This window comes from Pteropus vampyrus, unplaced genomic scaffold, assembly GCF_000151845.1.
Source record: "Pteropus vampyrus isolate Shadow unplaced genomic scaffold, Pvam_2.0 Scaffold3, whole genome shotgun sequence".
NCBI lineage: Eukaryota > Metazoa > Chordata > Mammalia > Chiroptera > Pteropodidae > Pteropus > Pteropus vampyrus.
Genome location: NW_011888784.1, coordinates 16,118,955 through 16,139,916, shown reverse-complemented (window position 1 = coordinate 16,139,916; position 20,962 = coordinate 16,118,955). Strand labels below are relative to the sequence as shown.

At 33.0% G+C, this 20,962-nt stretch overlaps 1 protein-coding gene across 1 annotated transcript in view; it reads left to right on the top strand.

The window, feature by feature from the left end:
- Window positions 1-20,962, top strand: part of ASXL3 (additional sex combs like 3, transcriptional regulator) — a 131,068-nt gene that overhangs the window by 11,961 nt on the left and 98,145 nt on the right. The window lies entirely within an intron of this gene.

The window sequence follows — 20,962 nt, the reverse complement described above, 5'->3', positions numbered from 1 at the left end:
CATTTTATTAAATATGCTTATTCCATTTATTCTTTGGAATGCCTGTAATATGAGGTAATACACAAAGCAACCAGCTCATCCAGCACCCATTATTCTCTTTTCCAAATTTTCCCTTTGGATTCTTACAGCTCATTCTGTTTTTTCATTCACACTGTGATGATATAGTTATGTTTTCTTAAGTTTTCCTCTGTTCTCTACAACACATAAATGGATAACAATTAAATATTTAAATTTAATAACAAAAAAATTGAGTTGTCTGAGATGTCAGTGGGTAAATGAAAACATTGTCAATTAATGTGAACTTACAATAAAAGTCTAGTTTTCATTTATTGATTATTTTTCTTGGAATTAATAATTCACTTGATTTTTCTTTATAAATGGATCTTTAGTATATCAAAGCAGTATAGAATATATGTAATGATTATTTTATGGATTAAATACTATATGGAGCTGTCAAGTACTTTTTGTAATGAATTCAAGATACGTTATCTTATTCTTCACTTGTAGTATGAAAATTTTGATCTCTGACCTTTCCACTACGTAGTGTGTTTGTATAGATTATAATTTAAAAATAGATTTGAAAGCCTATTACAGTTGTATATTGCTGATTATATTAAACCCTTTGCAATTAATTCAGATATTTTCAGATTATTTTTCTTAGGTCTTGAGAATTGAGAACCAAGACATAACTTTTAATTTGCATTTACTTTAAAGCATAGCCTATTTATATAAACTAGTGTATATGTTTACATGGGTATCATGGAGTCCAAAAATAAATGGTTAAATCAAATTTAAGTTCATTTCTCATATCATAGTCTGAAGGTAGATAGTCCCAGGAATGACGAGATAACTTTGTTACATCAGAATATCCAGGGAGCCAGGATCTTTTCTGTTTTGTTGCTTTGTTATCCTTAGGATTTTGTCCTCGTCCCTGTGGGCTAATGTGGCTTGCCACCAAATCCATGTTCCAAGCAGCAGCTGGAAAAAGGGGCACATGCAGTCCTTTTATAGATATTTTCTGAAAGTTGGGTGCATCAGTTTTCTTCATGTCCCATTGGCCAGACACATAGTTATGCTTAGGTAAATGCAAAGCTGGAGAATATAGTCTATTGCAGGAGCCATGTTCCTAGATAAAATGCGGGAGTCTTAACTGTAGGGAAAGGTAGTTATTGGGGAATAACTGCCAGCTTCTGCTGTATCTATTTTTAAATTAAGTCTCATGCTTGGGCGTGATTTAGGTTAAATATGTATTATTATTTTTGACATTTGAAAAAAAAAAACTATTAACTTGGCTTTATGCAAATACCCATATATTGTAAGTCTCTCTGACTCTGCTCAGCCTGTAATGACCTTCACCATTTCTTGTCTTCCACTCTCTACCTTCAAAGCCCAATTTGATTGTCATATGTCACCTGCTCAGTAAAGATTGCTTTAACTCTTCATTTTACCCTTGCTATTCCATTGTAACAAAATATGCATGTTCCCTTCTTGTAGTATCTAATAAATTTTTCTCTTGTGATAATAGGACTGCAATTTCCTTAATGGTAGAGTTTATGTCTCATTGATCCTCTCTTCCCCATGGTCCCCTTCATATAATAAGTTCATGATATTTTCTGATTAAGTGAATGAAAATTTGAATTCTAGTTCTACTTCTGCTTCTATCATAATATATTATCTTGGATAAGTCACTCAGCCTTTTTTTTCTTTTTTTTTTTGGTCTTTTCTTTCCAGTAAAATGAGAGAAAATTGTGTCTCCATTTGAGTTGTAAGGCTGTTAAGGAGATAGAATAATTTGGTAATTTCAAAAATGTGCTGTCAATTTTAAGATACTTGATTTATGAGATTCTTTATTCAGTGTTTGCTGTATTATTAGGAATTTGGGGAAATTAATCACGATTGAATGAGTTGTCAAGTCAAATTTGTATTCTGAGATATTTCAGGGTAGTATTTTGGCACATTGGAGCCAAAAGGTTCATGTTTCAATAAGAAGTATATAATATTATTTAATGCTTAATTTTTATCTAAAATTTCCTGAGAAGTTAAAAAAGGAATTCTAGTTTGTGTTCTTGGCTCAAATTCAATGATAAGATTTAAAACCATGATTATTGGATGAATCGGAGCCTGAATTGTTTTTAATATGATATCTGCCAATGAGTAATGTTGGGACTCCAGGAGCAGGGATTTTCCTGATTTCCAATGTTACCAGTGAGTAAATTATTTTTCAATAAATGAGATGCTTTTGGGGGATCTTATCTGTAACTCAGAAAATGAATTTCTCTAGCTAGCTCTCATAATAAGCCACTTTAGCCTTTCAAATGTACAATATCGATGCAATATTTCCACTGCTTTCTCATCCTCTAAATTTACATATGTTAACATATATCCTGACAGTACCTTCTGCTAATTATTTAACTGGTATTTGGGGGCGGTGGGGGGGTGGCGGGGAAAGATGTGTCTCAGAGTTCTATTTATACTGTCATTCAAATTCTGTTTGAAATTTGATTATGAAACTTCAAATACACAAAATGAAATTTTGGAGAATAGATTAGGGAAAAAAAAACTTCGCTGTCTCTAAGGAGGTCAATATGTAATATGTAAGTAATGATTAATTACATGGAAAATCTATGCCATTATTTGCTTCTGCCATTAAGATTTTCACAGTTTTTGCTTGTTTAATATTTATTGAATGTTCATAGTGTACTAGGAGTTTTCCATTATACTGAAATAGTTTTGCTGTCTGTTAAATACAGGATAGAATATATTTTACTGCTGAGTAGTGATATGATTTCCAAGATTCTGATAAATTGCATATACGATAATGCCTTAGCATCTGTTGGTTATTACCATCACTGCCGCCCTTATATTTTCTTAATTAAGATACAGATCATCATCTCCCCTAAGAAACATTCCCAGGTGTAAATATGGTTCCTTCTTTCGTATTTCAAGAGAGGTTTTTTAATATATCTTTATCACAGTTCTTTTTATTTACATGTCTCTCTCCAAACTAAATTCTTGAGTTCCAAGATAGCTAGTGACATATCTTACTCCTGTCAGTATATGCTGTATAGCTCCTAGATCATAGCAGAAATCTCAGCAGATGTTTGCTTGAACATATATTTCTTATTGACATCTCCAACTGACATCTGTATAAGGGCTGGTTTGAGGAGACTCATGTTACTGTACTTGGTCAGACCCTTAGATTAAGAGGATCAGTATATCAAACATGAGGAAAAGTATTGTATATTGCTAAGCACTAAGTGGACTGTAGGTTTGGGCTAAGCAACTAAGTGATCTGTTTCCTTAAGCATAATGTTTTCTGAGTCCTTTGCCTAGGTGTTCATTCATTCTTTGTATTTTTTTTTTTTTATGAGAACATGCCACTTTTTATGAGATGCAGTGAAATTAGTGGAGAATGTCCAGAAACACCTAATGAGTATTACATTTGGTATAAATCTCAGGTCCAGACCTGTCTAAAAGGCTTTTGGATATTTCACATCAGTGGAATAATTGACTTGGGAATCAAAGTATATACTAAATGGGTAGAGGAGGCAGTGCACCAGGCGGATGTTACCAAGCCTTTTCATTTTTAATACAGACTGAATGTAACTGACAAGGATTGGATGCGTCTGGCCAGTAAAACAAGTGAAATGGAAACCAGAGACAGAATTCTGTTAATTTTAAGGAGAATTACATATAACAGGTAGTCTTATAGATAACTGTTTACTTGATGCAAATAATAATTTAGGATGAGTACATAGGAAATAATGCTGCAATGATGTAACCCATTTAATTTCATTTTAGACACATTCTGGAACTAGAGAAACAAAATTTTGTGCTGGGATTGAAAGTTTTAGCTGTCAGTAGTATATTAGTTTGGGAGAAAGGGGTGAGTTAAAAGGAAATGTATAGTCTTTAATTTTTGTAATAAAGATCTGAAGAAGATAAAAATAGTGAATTCTTTGGTTAAACTTTGAAAACTCTATATCTATCACTTTGTTTCTGAAAAGCCTATTCATTAAGAAGTGAGAAGGAAGATTGATATATTTTAAGTTTGTTCTTGCTTTTTAACATATAATAGTTCTCGGGGCTCCCTTGATCATTTTTTATTATTTCTACCATTTGAAGTTATTCATTTAAAGGTTCCTGGCCCTGTCTGCATGATTAGCAAGTGCTGTGAGTCTAGAGCTCCGTGATCAGTGGAGAGTCTGATAACGCAGTCGAGGTGATGGTCGTTAGGAATATGAAAGTGATGTTGCACAGTGGGATTCAGGAGGAATAAGGTCTGTTTGGTAATACCAGACGGAGCTTCAGGGGTTAATTTGGCATTGTTCCATCCTCTCTCTCAAAAAAGCCAAGGTTTTTCTTTTCTTTTTTTTTTTATAATATTGGAATAGTTTGATCCTGTATACCAAGTTTAGAAGATTAGCCTTGGAAACCAATATTGTGTTTTCTCTCTTCCCTTCAGGACAAAGTATGTTCCATTTGGGACCGCCTCAACTACCTTACCAGGCAGCACCAGGTCTTCATATGCTTTCAGTTTACCCTCTACTATGGAAAGGATCTTTCTTTGAATGTTCATATTGTCACCTTGAGAAGGCAATATACACATATATATGTATATAGGATGAGTTAAGCAGCTGTAAATAAATATGACATAGTAGAAGAGTGGTTTGTGGGAGTTTTACTATATATACACATATATAATATTTTCCAGTCTGGTTTCAGAACCCGGCATGGCTTGGAGACAGCGTTGGTGTGTATGAAGGATCTTCCTCGAATGAAGGATTTGGGACAACTTTCCATGATGATTATATTAGAGCCTCAGCTGCTTTCGTGTTGGTCATGAGGTGATGCTGAACCGAATGCTTGAACTAGCAGGAGTGGCTGGGATTTCATTGGAGTGGTTCCATTCATTCCTTCCGGGTAGGTACCAGCTAGTGGCGGGAGAAAATGAACATTGAGGGTCTTCCTGTATGGAACCGCATAGTTGTCACTCAATCCCCTGTTCATGTTTAGTGGGTTTGAGAAGACAACTGGGCACCTGAAGGCCAGGCAGTGCGATTTGAATGACTGTGTAGAAGGTTACGAGGGTGATTCCCAGATTGATGTTGCTCACATAACGTTATTTCTGTTTCGTCAGTGTGACAGTGCAGACTAGAATCGAAACTGAGAAAGTGTGATTTGTTGGAAAGTGAAAATCCGGGAGGCCCTGATGTGCTTGCTAATTTCTCTGTCCGAATAACAATTTGTCTAAACTGTGGCCATATTTTGACTACAAATTTATCTACACGAGAAAATCCTATTGTAATGTTAGACAGAAATGTTTTATTTTCCTTTCTGATATATGTATCCGAGCTTTCTTCCCTGTGAACATTGACTTCGTCTCCATGATCTTTCTTGCTAAAGTCGTAGCCTGCTTGTTTACCCTTTTGCTTGGGGCTCTTTTAAGCAATGTAGCCTGACTACATTAATAAATATTTTTGAGGGTGATGACTGATTTTTCCCAGAGAATGTTTTGCTTTATCGTCACTGAGAGTGCTTCATTATTCTAACCCTGTTTTACTAAGAATCATATTGGTTTGTACTATTAAGTTCTGCTGCATAAATACTGCCTCTGCTTCTCCTTAAACTGTTCAGGCATTTTAAGTTTTTACAGAGAATGTGCTAGAGTTTCTTCAATTTTGAACATGTTCTTTAGAAATTTGATGCCTCTTGGCTGTTATTTATTTATGTAATGTTATTTTAGTTATTTTCCTTTAGGGTAATGAAAATCTTACTGAGCGTTGAACATGAAGGAAGTTTATTAGGTCTAAGGGTAGAAAATAGGTAAAAAACTGAAAAGAAGAAACACAGATGTAATGTCTGTAAATATCATTAGAACTGTCTGTTGAATGTCATTTTGGCAAAAGGGCAGGAAACTAACATTTATGCAGTAACCGATCAGTGTCAGGCACTGAGCCAAGCAGTTTCTATTTTTTAGCTCATTTAATCCACACAGTAACATTGAGAAGTGGGTGCAATTTCTTCATTCTAGAGATGAGGAAATTGATGCTGAGAGAAGTTAGGTATCTTGCTAACATCACACAATTATATGTGGAAGATCTGGTATTTGAGCCTGGGTCTGGTTGATTCCAAAGCTCAGTCTTTACATCACAGTCAAATATTAGGCCACAAGAAAATGTTAGGCTTCAAGTGGGGTGTCCCAAAGGGGGAGAAAAAGAAGAAAAAGAATGCCTGTCAAAAGGCATCAACAAACCAAGGAGGAAATGAGAGACGTAGGAATATACTAGCATAATGTTTATTTTGAAAATTTCCAGAGTTTTCTTAAAACTATTTAACAAAAGGAACAATTTTAGGATCATCAAAGGTTTACCACTTAAGAAATGAGAAGGTTTAGAATTCAGATTTTATCTTTGTTTATTCTGTGTTTTAAAAATGAAACCTCACATCAAAGTAAAGTGTCTATGTCTACAAAACTTTTCTCTGTTGGAACCTCAGTTTACCATTGTCTTTTGTATATTACATGGTGCTTGTGACTGATAATGTGGTGAAATTTTGTGTCTACTTAATTATTAATATATCTGGATTTCAGTAAATACTTGTTTTTATCTTTGGATGAAGTTTGAATCAATATTTTCAGTTTTCTTATATTGATGGGCAGCTGTCTCCCATGATCACAATAGATTCATTTCACGCATAGCCAGAGCGAACGTTGTTTCTGTGCCTGTAAACTATCATTTGGCAATAGAAAGGTACTATTTCATATATTAAAGTTGTTGTTGTTATCCTAACATGATAAGCTGTTAATTATGCTAATAGTACCTCAGAATACACTCTTCCCCAAAGAGGTAAAGCTCTTTAACTATAACGTTTTTCAATATCAATGCTGTGTTTTATCTACTAGCAGCTCATGAAGTAACAGTCGTAATTGAATGCGGCACCTTAAGATTTCCTGACTTAGCTTAAGTGAAATATTGATTTCATGGAATTAGGTGGCAGGTGCATTGAGGAACTATTTCTTGAAAGCTTTAAGTGTCTATATAAAACCTCAAGAATATTAATTCAGGTCAAATGAGTGGATTGGAATTGTGCTTACTTAAATGTTTGCCAAATGGCCAGAAGCCACGATATTCCAAGTTTTGTATATTTAAACATGAAAAATAAAGGAAGGCAGAAAAACATTTCTCTTTTTGTTGCATCAACATAGATAGTTCTCTATAATTTTAGCAACTGTTTAATCAGTTACCATGTAGTTAGTTGATTAAATAGGGCTCCAGTTTTAAAATCATTTTTCTTGAATTGTTACCTTGGCTTACATATTTTTTTCCTTTCCACCACGATTACATTTACATATTGTTCTCCCATTTTGTTAGTGGAATTATCTGGAGGATTTCTGTGTGCCTGGTTGGAACATTGATATTGCTATAAAATAATGTACAGGAATTCTTGTTTTGTCTAAAGATACATTTCTTCCCATGGGTCATTAAAATGCGCATTTTTTCCTAAGGAAGATGTTTATTTCTGTAAAACAGAGGTAATACATATATAATATAGTAGTGGCATTACTTTTGGAATTTATTAATATGTATGTGTGTATAAGTTTATAGTTTTCCAAAACCATTAGCCTGAAACTGTATTACTTACTCTCTTTTTACATTTGCATTGATCTTAGCCATTCTTACCTTTATTTTACTGTTTTATTCTGTATGGAAGAATATTAAAATGGCTTATAGCAAACATAAGCATTTCTTCAGGCCCTGCTCCCAACTTACATTTCTCATGAATCCTATTTCCCTGAGGGTGAAATGAAACAAGAACTAGGTGTATTAAATTTCTTTTAGGAATACTGACAGATTCTTATGAATTTTTAAGTGTCGGATACTAAGTTTGGGGAAGGGAAGGATGCTTAAATTCACTGATCTTTATATTAATTCTTCCTTTCTCAAAGCATATTATTTACATAAGAGATCTTACTTAGAAATTAGGCCTTTTCTAAAGTTTGTTTTTACTTTATAATTCTACCTGAATTTTGTGGATGCATTTCATGCCATCCCAAGTAACTATAATATTTGAATTTCACAAAACTGTTTTATAGCAGAAAGCTGTGTTAATTAAATATCTTTTATATGGTAACACTTCTAAACAAAGCAGACCACCACCACTGAACAGACTGCCTTGAGAATATAAGTGGACAAAGAAAGAGGAAGAGGAGGGAAGAGAGAAGAAAGCTAAATTAAATTTGCCCTGTGATATGAATGCCAATCTTAACTGTAGTGATTGGTGTAGTTATTTTTAGTCATTTCCTTTATCAAACATTTAAAGGTAAAAATTTTTTCAATAGCCGGCCAACTCTGAGCTGAATTCTTTTGACATTCTGCTGATCAAGGAATTTCCAATGAGCAGAAGAACTAGAGTCTTCTGCAGAGAAAGGGTAGGAGGATGAATCAGAAATGAAGTAATGGACAAGGGAATTCTGCTCTTCTTTATGAACCAGAGAAAGCCATTAAAAATGATAAATATTTATTGAATATGTAATGTGCTAGTTGTGTTTATATTAAGGAAGATACAGACATGATCAAAAATTTAAATATGAAAGGTAATACCATTGGGAAAAATTTACAAAAATTCAAAGCTAATATTCAATTCACCTTTGACAGGGAAATGAGTTTTCAGGGTTAGAAACTGTAAAATAAATTATAAAGGAAAAGGTGGACATAACTGACTGTATAAAAATTTATGTGTCTGCATATGAAAAATAAAGCATTAAATAACACTGAAGGAAATATTTTTAGTTAATAAGCAGGAGGTATTATATAAAGAGATCATGAAAACAATAAGAAAAAATAATGAATTTTGAACATTTTATTCAAAGGACACAAGCAGGAGGTCCAACTCATAAAACTAGGAATAAACATACATGTGGATAAGCATTTGATCTTACTAATAATCATAGAAATGTGAGGTACAGTAACCATTGGAGATTGTTTTTTTAGTTTACCTAATAAATAAGTCCATGCACTTCACCCTGACTTTGAATGATGCTTCTTATATAGTACTGGTGAGACTGTAAACCAAAACAACTCATTTGAAAAACCAGTTGGCATTATTTGCAAAAGGTAATTATGTAACTTATATCTCCTGAATTAATAATGCCACTTCTGCAAGCCAATCTTAAAGTATTCTTGAATATAAGAAAAAGTATGTGCGCTGAGATATTCATATTGATGGTTTTTCGATTATAAATATAATAAATAAATTATAAGACATAATTTAAATGTTCAGTGGTGATATCAGTGGTTCTTAAACTTGGCTGCATTTTAAAATCATTTGGAAAGATACAAGAAAATGCTGGTGCCAGGGCTCCACCCAGAGATTTTTATTTAATAAGTTTGGAGTTACTTCAAAACTTGTCTTTAAAAAAATTCTTCCTAAAAATTTGAATATTCAGCCAGATAGAAAACCACTCACTTGATACAGTTGGTAGAAAAATTTTAACCACTTGATATATTTATGATTTTGTAGTAGTATGGAAAGGGTATAATGTAAAATGAAATATTGCGATTTAACATTTAGATAAATTATAACTTTAAAATAGAAACACACCAGAAAAATAGTCTAGAATAAATTTTATAAAATGCTCAGGGTTGTTTTAAGGAGTTGGGATTTTGAGTGATTTTTTTCATCTTCAATTGACAGATACTTCATAATATTCTTATATTGTTTTTTAAAAGAAAAACTATATTTAAAAGGAGGGTTCCTGCTGGAAAAATCTAGGTAATTTCCTACTTGTAGGTTATTTCTACCTATGAATACGGAGATTTATTCTGACTTCTAAAATAATAATATCCTGAAGTTAGAGTCACACCTCATACTATTATAATGGAATCTGTCACAGGATTCTTTTATTCCTTTTTTTTTAAATCTCAGAAGTACATTCTCATGTAGTTTTCTGACTTTTAGAATGCATCAGCTCAAGTCAGTCATTTTTCTTTTATTATTTTAAGCTACATCTGTGCCTATCAGTTTTTACCTTTCTAAATACCACGTATATGCTGATAATTCCCCAATGTTTATCTCTAACCCCGACATTAACTCTGTGATTTGAGTGTGTATCTGAATTTTGGATGCATACCTCTAAATTAGCAAGTCCAGAACTAAATTTGCCATATTTTTTTCAAACCCACCTCTTCTTATATTGCGTCACTTAGTTATACCAACGTTTACCCCTGCCCCTGAAGCGATCCTCAATTCCTTCTTCTCCCTCCCATATTGAGTCACTTTCTACATCCTGCTGATCCCCGCTGCTCATATTTCTTCTCATGTATTTCTTGACTCTTTTTCTACATCTCTGCCCTGCCCGTTGCTTTGGTGAGGTCCTTGTCATCCTCCCTGAAGTCCAGTACTGCAGGCTCCTAACTGTCCTGTCTTCTAGCTGTGTCTCATTGTAGACCTATTCTCATGCTACAGAGGTACAAGGCATTTTCCTCCTTAAAACCTTCCAGGGCTCTCCACTGTCCTCTGCATGAAGTCTGAGCTCCTTGCCAGGGGATTTAGACTGCCGTATAAAAGTCATGCATGTGGTGTGATGCATACCTTCCCTTTGGAATATGATCCCAGCCCTACTCTCCCTCCCACTCACTGCTCTGGAAATACCAAATAATCATGTTTCTGTACACCATATTTCAATTCTGTCCATCTGTACTGCCTTCATGCCACTCCTCTACTAGGAATGACCTCTTCACCTCAATTTTTATTAGATTAACAAAACATAAAGATTGATATTGTTCACTATTGACTAGAGTGGGGAAAATAGTTACTGTCAAGGGAAGTAATTTAGAAATAATGATTAAAAATCTAAAAGCATCCTTTTAATCTAAAAATTCTACTTTTTGGAATCTATCCTAGAGAAATAGTTATACATATTGTCTTAGTTTGTTCTGGCTGCTGCAACAAAATACCATAGACTGAGTAGGCTATAAACAACAAAAATTTCTTTCTTACAGTTCTGGAGGCTACGAAGTCCAAGATCAAGGCACCCAACAGATTTGAAGTCTCATGAGGGCCTGTTTCCTGATTCATAGATATTGAACTTCATGTTGAGTCCTTAAATGGAAAAAGGGGAGAGCACTCTCTGTGGTCTCTTTTATAAGGATACCAGTCCCATTCAGGATTGCTCCATTCTCATGACCTAATCCACCTCCTACAGTCCCCCACCTTGAAATGCCATCACACTGGGGATTAGGATTCAGCATATGAATTTTCGAGGGACACAAACATTCAATCTACAGTATTTATATAAGGGGACTGCCAAATTCTTTGTGGCAGCACTATTTTAACGGGTAACATGCAAACTAAGCATTAAATAATAAGGAAATACTTTAAAAATTATGGTATAACATATCTACTCTATAGGATATTAAGAGCATTATGTGAATATTAAGAGCATTCAGTATTCTCTAGACTATTAAGAGCAAAAAATACTCTATGGGAATATCTCCCAATCATGTTATTAAGTAAAAAAGCATGTATCTATCAGTATGCACTAAATGTTCTCATTTTTGTTGAAAATTAATTTAAAATAGTGAATCATAGAGTTGAGTATATGCATACATATGAATGCAAATAGAAAAAGCTCTGAAGGAAAACATGATAAATCTTTAATAGTCATTACTTTTGGAGCAGTGGATATGATTGGGGGAAGTTAAGAGGGACTTATTACTTTTAACTCTGTATAATGATGGTACCTATACACTTTCCATATAATTTCCATGTATTTATTTGTTTGCATAAAAATGTGTAAACATTAACATAACTCAAAACAAGGGATGAATATTGTAGATTAGAGAGAAGCCAAATCGTGGGTAGAATAACAAAACCATCAACAGCTTTTTATGTTTTGAATAATTTTCAAAATATAGTGAAATACTACAGACCAACCACCAGCTGGAATTAATAGTTGTGGAGATGTTGTCATAGTTGCTTTGATTTCTTTTAAATAGAGTCTAGCAAAAAAGCTGAAGTTCCTTTGATATTATTCTCATCTCAGAGAGACAAGCATGTTATATTTTGCTATATGTTATTATAGTTCAGAATTTTATAGTTTTATTATGAAGACATAGGTAAAAGTGTATCTCTCTATATAGCTGTAACTATTGGTGAACATTTAGTTTATTGACTTTTTTTTTCCAAAAACAAATAATGTATCTATGAATGTGAATTTTTCAAGGATCTATACCAAAAAGTGGAATTGCTAATCTGTAGAACATGCACACTTTTTTTTTTTTTCACTAGATATTGCCAGATGTCTTTCCAAATTGGTTTTGTCAATTTATATTCTCACTAGAGTATTTCATAGTTTTATTTCTGGACGTCCTCAACCAATATTTGGTAGTGCCAAGCTTCAGATTTTGTTCTACTCTCTAAATTGTGAAATGTTAGCTTATCAACAGTGCCTGAGTATTCTCTGAGCATCCAAGTTGGCAGGGTCCTATGAGGAGACCCTGAAGTTGGAGTCATAAGGAGCTGGTTGCCATCGAGCAATTTGGTGATAGATGGCACAGAACTAAATGCTACAGTCATAGGATAGGCTGTAATGCTAGAAAGTTTCAGTGAGGTAATTAGAAGTTTTTAGGAGGTAAAGGCAAGAGGACCTTAACAAATGAGTAGGAAGAGAGGAGGATGGAGGGCATTGAAGGAGAAAGGAGTACGAAGGTAGGCAGCGTGGTTGAAATGAACGATAAGCCAATAGTTAAACCACTATTGATTGCCTTTGAAACCTTAACCAGAAAGGCGTTAGTAGAGCTTCAGAATATACCTGTTTTAAACTCATTTTATAGATGAGAAAATTAAGGCCTAGAAAAATGAGGTCAGCTTTTATAAATCACTTAGACATGTATCAAAATTAAATTAAGCAGGTGATTTATTGGTTTAATTAACTTGTATATCTAATAGGTTGATCTTCAACATGACTAGATAATACAAGAGTTCAAGGGATATCTTTTTTACCTCTCTTTGTACTTTCCGTGTTTTGCTTTGCTTTCTTCTTTTTAGCTTTATTCTCAGCAGGCTCTATCTTCCTGGAGGCAGAGTTAGGTAAAAGCTCGTTTTTTTGTACCTTTACAGCTTATGTATCTACTGAAAATAATGTATGCCCTTTCTCCTTAATTCTATATCAGTTCCCCAAAAGATAACTCAGACTCTCACCATTTGACCAGATAGTTTAATCTGGCTAGCCTTCGTGGCGGGAAACAGGACCATTTTATCGATGGCTAACTGGAATCGCATTGCTGAGGAAGAGAAAGTCCCAAAGAGAAAGGAATGCAGGGCATGAAATTTATGAAATGTTGAGATTGTAATACTGGAATACTATAAAATGTGTCAATATAAAGGAAGTAGTTAAAATTTTATTCTGAGTGGTAAATAGAGCAAGTAAGTGGAATATAATTCTTCTTAGAGGATTTCATATGAGCCAAAACAGAGAGCTAGGAAACCATGGATGCACATGATTTACTGAGTTGGGTCAGATTATAGGAGAGTAGTCTGAGAGTTGGAGAAGATGAAGACAAGCTAGGTGCCAGGTGTGCTGTACAGGCCCCTGATGTAAACTGAGGAGTTTGTGCTTCCTTCGCTTGGTAGGCAATGTCCTGAGGAGTCTAAGCAGTATTTTTTTTTCTTTTTTATGTTTTGTTTTTGTTTGTTTTAAATAGGAAAATCGCTCTGGCACCAGTGTGTAGGCTGGATTGGAGCAGGGAGATATTGAAGACAGGGTTAGGGTTAGGGAACTTTAGAATTGTTCTCTTATGATGTAGAGATTGTTCAAATTAGGACTTAAGGAAGTTAAAATGTAAATTGAAAGATGAACTGTGTTAAGACAGAATAATTTGAATTATCTGAGAAATGTTTCAATCCTAGGTGATGTGGAAGAGGGTAGTACTCATCACCGAGTGAAAGAAATAGAGAATCAGGAGGTACATCTCAGCTGAGAGAGATGAGTAAGATGATTTTTATGTTGGGTGATATAATATTGCAAATATATAATGTTATCAATTACATGTGGATACTGGCTATAAATTTTTCAATGCTTTTTAAAGTTCCTGGATAAGTTTTTCAATTTTATAAATTTACACAGCAAAAAATAATCACCACACTGCATTATTTTTACACATAGAAACATATTTTATATACTTGAAAAATATTTTTAAAGCATTTGGCTAATAAGATTAAACATTCCTAAGAGTCTGAGTGCTAGGCACGTTTTCTTAATGATCCTAATCATAAATGTAGCATTTCCCTAAGTTTACCTCTTGGCATACTATAATAGGGAATGTTGTCAAATATGGTGGGGAGGATTTTTTTATTATTATTATGTATGTTTAAGAAACACTGAGTTAAGCAGGTTTGAGTTAAATAGGATTTTTCAGAGACTTTAGTATATATTGTAAATGTGTTCGATAAATTCATTAGATGGGAATGCAGCATCCTACTTTCTGGAAACTTTTTGACACTTTTTTTGGAGCATTACTTGGGACTGACACTCTATAGAATACATTCAGGAATGCTGCTGTATAAGTAGCTATATGTAGAACATGGAAATTTACATTTTTGTATGAAACTCATTTATCATACCAAATATAATTACAATGTCTGTTCTTTTTAATATATGAAATTTGCTATTTTATTTTGGAAGGGTTTTTTTTTTTTTTGGCATAATTTAAAATATTCACTTTGAGATTGCAGTGATGAGAAAATAGTATAAAGTCCTGAAGAGCCACCGGTGGCCATAAATTGGCTGCCTCTGTGCTGGAATTGGTGCCATAGGAAACGTACACATGATCCCATCTCAGTCATCTCCTTGGAATAAACTAAGAATAACATTTAAATTTCAAATGACTTTCTCTTGCTGTGCTACATGCCTCAAGGCTCCTTTCTCCTGAATCCCTTGTCATTTTATATGTATTTAGAGAATTCAGTTCAGCTTAGCCTGGCATTTCTATTATGTGCAAAGCACTGTCAGAGTGCAAATTTATTTCAAGACTAGCTTGACATATATAATGTGTTCAATAAATGATTATTCAGTTAATGGCTTGTGTTATTTTTTTAATGATCCAGTTTTACAAAGAGACATCTCAATTATGGATCTGAGTTCTCTACATTAGTCTCTCGGCCTTCTTTCTTCCTTAGTTTTCATAGGTAGCATTACCTGAAAAAGATAACCAACAATGACATCTTCTACAGCCTAGTCTTCCTTTATAATGTTTGAAATTTATCCTGGGATGGGGGAGTCATTACCATAGGCGGCATTGGGTGAAAATGGAGCCAACCACCTTACCATTTGCCAGCATCTAGCTTTTCTTTGTGTGTTTCCTTCATGTGTTAAATATTCTTTTGTCGTATGCAAGATTAATTAAGTGGAGAAGGCTGCTCTGTGGAGAGAGAACGTGGGATGGTGGGAAGAGTATTGGCTTTGGAATCAGTAGAATTTGAATGTCAGCTGTGTCACTTAGTTATTTGACTGGAGTAATATTCTTAACCTCTCAACCTCTGGTATATCTGCAAAACTGAGAATCATGCTTACATTTCATGGTGGTTGTAAGAAATATAGACAATATTTGTGACAACTCAGTCACATTAGAGATGCTGAATAATTGGTAACTATAATAATAGATATTTATTATTTTCATCCTTTTCTCTCTACCTTTACTGAATACATTAGTTTTAATTTTATTCACATATGAAAGTCTGTAGACTAGGAGTGTATGTACTCCCATGTCTTCACTTATTTTCATTAATAAAATGAAAATGAAATTAGACAAACCTCACCTGAACTAGCTATTTAAACAAGCTCTGAAATATTTAATTTCTTTTCATATGCTATCCTTTGTACCTCTAGATATTGGTTACTTTGAATAGTAGTTGTATTCAATGATAATAATAGCTCACAATTTTTAAACACTTAAAATATGCCAGACATAGGTCTGTTTTACATGTTTTAACTCTTTAACTTAAAGTCTTTCACATAATCCCTTATGAAATAGTTACATTTATTAGCTGAGGAACCTGAGACCCAGAGAGGTGAAGTCCAAAGTCACACAGCTAATAAATGGTCTAGCCTCAGTTGAATACACACTGACTGGCTTTAGAAGCCACAGTCTTATTTATTGCACTCTATTGCCTTTCTCAGTATAGCAGTGGTAATATGGCATGCCATATGACATGCATAGAAACATGTAGAGGAACAGTTGTCATTATCCATCTATGCATGTGACATATTCTTGACTCTATGTCTATAAGCAAACATAACCACCTCACCTCATATTTTAGTTGGAGGTCTTTAAAAATTATAATTTAGATTATAGGCTTTATATACTTTTATAGGACTATTTCTTAATTTCCTTATAGAGCCTATTGTAAAATAGTACTAAGTAAACTTTTGTCTTAGTATGAATGTTTTGGAATTCTTGTCTACTAAAACCAAAAGTCAGTTTAGTGAATATGGCTGTGTGAATCACTAAAATCGATCTAGTGATAGCTTGGTAGTGTCTATAAAAGTGAATAAAAGGTTTACGTTCAAATGTCTGTTTATATTCAAGAAGAATATCTTTTTATATTGTTAAAGCCAATCAGAGACACATGTTTAGGTTTAGAATCTGAAATTGTTTCTCTATATTTAAGAAATAAATTGTACACCATATGTCATTTAGTAATTATTTCTTGCCTCAATATCCCCACCTCATAAAAAAGTACTAGAACTACATTTCTAATTTTACCTTAGAGACATGTTGAATGTTGAAAATCATGTTAACATTCTTCACATAGGAATGTGCAAAATATCTTTCTTTTTAGTACGACCCATCTCGAGTTAACTGGGTTGTTCCTATCTACTTCTATATTTTTTAAGCTCTAATTTTTATTTCCCATCTGCCAGTGTTCATCAGGAACTTTCATTAGTGATCTTTTTAGAAGGACTGTGACGTTTGGAACACTGTTCTTGTGTTCAAAATCACGTTCTAGGGTTCCTGTAGGTCATTTTTTGGCTAACATTTTAATGTGCTAGGATTATTCAGATAACATATATAAAGGACTCCAGCTTTTAAGTTTTTATGATCAGTCATTTTTGGCAGTTTCAGACTAGCACTAATATCTCTCAAGAGTAGGAAGTTACTTTGGCTTGACTTTCTAGGGTAGTTTTTAATCATCTAGTTTATTGACATCAATTGATATGCACTGTATCTATATGTGTTTAGGAGTTATGTACATTCATTGATAGAAATAGTTTAACCTTCTCCAGTAGTAATGGCATGCCCATTAAGTATGTAAATAGATAGATAAATCCAAGGGTGCATTATTCATTTTTTAACATTAAAAAATTTTTTTTGAAGTGTAGCATAGAGTTAAATACACAAATCCTAAGTAAACAGTTTAATTTTACATAATGAACACATCTGTATCAAGAACTAAATTAAACATTACCTGCACCCCAGGGGCCACCCACATAATTTCCTTTTAAAATATTTTCTCTAGTTATTAGCAATGGAAATACTTGAAAGGAGCTATTATTAATTTTTTTGAAAGGAGAGTGAACATGTAATTGTTTCTATTAATTCATATTTATAGCACTTAGCACAATAACTGTAATAATGCTTCTTAATAGGTTTGTTGAATTTGTTGAATTTTTAGACTTACGTGGTTTCAGGATTAATTTTTTTAATGTTCCTATATTTGAAAAATGAGATTTAGAAATGTCTCCAGGAAATAACTTTCTTCTGATATTTTTATTGAGATACTTAATAAAATAAGTTGTTTAAGATTTGGATTACTCTTAAATATTATCTGGTAAAGCATTATTATTTTATGTATAAAGGAAAGGAAGACCACAGTTATGTTATTTTCTTTGTCGTATCTACAAATATTCTTCCAATTGCATTCCCCAGGTATTCTTCCTGGCTTTTAAAATTATTCAAATAGGCCATTTATTCCCTTCACTAAGTGTGCACTATTAGTAAAATTTTATGTGTTCTGTCATCAGTCTGAGATGATAAAGCAATGGTTTTTCTGTATTTCATACAGCACCAGGACTCTGCAAAGCATCTCTGGGGGTTCTTTGATGTCTAGACAGTTTAAATTATGCCTGCTCCCCTGCCTCCAAATTCCACCCCTGTTCTGCTTCAGGGGTTGTGGGAAATGAAAACAAACCAGAAGGGTTTCACAACGCTACAGTAAAAACAAACAAGTAGAGTAAGCTGTATATCTACCCTGGCAGGTGTATAGGAAAGGGCCCAATTATAGTGAATACTGGAAAGAACAGAATTGAGGACAAATACTGTTCTGCTTATTTATTTCTAATTATATTCCTAATATGGACATACATGTGCATTGTGGACAAAATGAAAACATTATAAAAGTATTAGGAAAGAGCATAGAAGCCACCTTTACCTTAGTCGCTCAATTTTTAACACCCGACCAGCAGAGTTTAGTGTGTTTCTTGTACATTGTCCTATTATTGAAATGGTAAGATTCAGGATTGCATTTGAAGATGAAAACCTAACTTCTTATTCTTTCTTTTTTCCCCTTTTATAAATCGGGATATCATGATTCTTCCAATTCATCTTTTTAGAAAGTAAGTAACTTTTGAAATTCCAGATTTTTTAATTGATGTTTTATGATTACATATGTACACATACACATATACCTATTCTATTACAGAATTTTTAACTTTTAAATTCTGAGTGAGGTGATTAACCCTTATATTAAGTATGAATTTAAAAAATTTACATCAGTTAAAAAATAAGAAATGTTACACAGAAAGTGTTCTGTGCTAAGACTACATACTGTTAACACATATTTGCCTTATCTTCTTCATACCTACAGTAAATCATCGTTATTTATATGTATACATATTTGTATCTTTTAAAAATATTTATATATTTATTTATATCTTAAAGTAGGCCAAGGCATGCTTGCTAGTTCTAATTTTTCCGAAGTTAAAAATAATAAAAATCTAAATAGTACTTAATTCTTTATTCATGTTTTATAGCAGTTGATTAAGACATTAATTTGTTCAGGGAAAGCAGTCCAAATTTTCTAGACTTCATGGTATTGTTGAGATTAACAGCAATAAGTAAATGCTCTGAAAGATTTTTAAAATACATTTTCCTTTGTATATTCTGCATTAGATGAAACAGTTACCTTCTTATAAGCACTTAACTCTTTTGATGCTAACATTTTATTGTTTCTAAATAAAATGGGTCATATAACTAGTTTTTTTCTGTAAAGAATTGCAATTGATATGCTTCAGACTGAGTGATTAATAAGCCAGTGATTCGATTTGTAAAATTTGCATTTGATTGCAAAATGCTTTCTCGTTCTTCTAAAATGCAAATGTTATATAGTTTTGAAATAAATTTCGTTTATTTGAGAAATATTTGGGGAAATTATAGAAGTTATTGAGACTTTTAGAGCTATATTGTCATGTGATTGCGTATTACATACTTTTAAATATTTTTGTAGTGATTGTCATTTATGTTTGCAGCAAGCATAGCATTAAACTGCTATTTAATAGTCAGTTTACCTTCAATTATTTATTTACTATCCTTAAGAAAAAAATGTAAATTATAGTGATTTTAAAAAATATTTCTTTAGTATTTTTTTAGCTGTCTTTAAATCTGTATTTTTCTTTGATATTATAAATCTGAGTTCCTGGAATTATATATATTAGGACCTTAGAACAAAGAGCAGGAAGAATGTGTGTGAGGTTTGATGTTAGGTGGACAATTTCATTAAGTTGTATTTTTTAAAGTCTACAATGTTTTATTTTTATGTATCGGATTCTATTTTGCTTGTAGTGTTAACATCATCGTGCCAAGTCCCCACAGAAAGTCTGTGTTTCTGACAGTTTCACTAAATTAAAACTCCACAAATCTGGCATAATAATTCCCAGCTTTTTGTCTGTGCTTTTGCCTGAAGAGAATAACGATTAAAAATATACTTTTTGCAGTGTTCACTATAACACGTGTAGCATTATTTATCTGGAATTTCTTCATGGACAGATATTTCTGGGGAGATGAATATATTTTACTTTATAAGGTATGCCTGGCCCACTTTAAGTATGAACAAAAAATCTTATGTGAGGAAAAATAATGAAATAAGGCTGCAAGCTTGTAGAAGTTTCATGAGGAAAGATATTACATAAACACACAATATTATAACCATGTGTACTTTAGTGTTATAGATGCATTGTTCTATGACCAAATTTATATTAGATCTTTTGCTTCCTGTCAAACCCAATGGAATTATATTGATGTGTTGGCACAGAGAGTTGCTTTCTAAAATAATAAAGAGTACTCTTATTATTATAATGCTTATAAACCTTTATGACCATGATGCGTATGTATGCGGACTTGCTATTAAGTGTGTTGTGACAACTCAGCCAATTTAGTTTTCATTTTCCTGGTGAGTTTTCATACTAAGTAAGAGATTTGTTAATCTTGGTTTTTAGAAAACTTCTAATTCAGTACATAAAATTATGTTTCTACCACAGAAATTCAAACTTTAAAATCTTAAAGATTCTCGTCCTAGAATGTTTTTAATTAAGTACTCAGACCCCCTACAAGGCGAATGGAGTGGAATAGAGATTCTAATCAATATTGACTCAACCAAATATTGATCTTTTAGCATATTAGAGAGAAAAATGTATGTGGAAACATAAGTAAATGAAAGTAATAATTCTAGCTCTAAATTGTAGTTCACAAAGATAGCAGTATTTCCTACCTCCAGAAAATACATACATTTCATAAACATCTTTTTATATGTATGAGTAAATTTCAGTAATGTTTGTACATATGTGCTTTGATATTTTTAATCACTAGCTTAATGCTGTTTGATTTCTTTAAAAAAAAATCTGTTGATTTCATAATTCAGTCACTTGCATCTTTACTACAGAACATAATTATTGACTGGGCAGAAT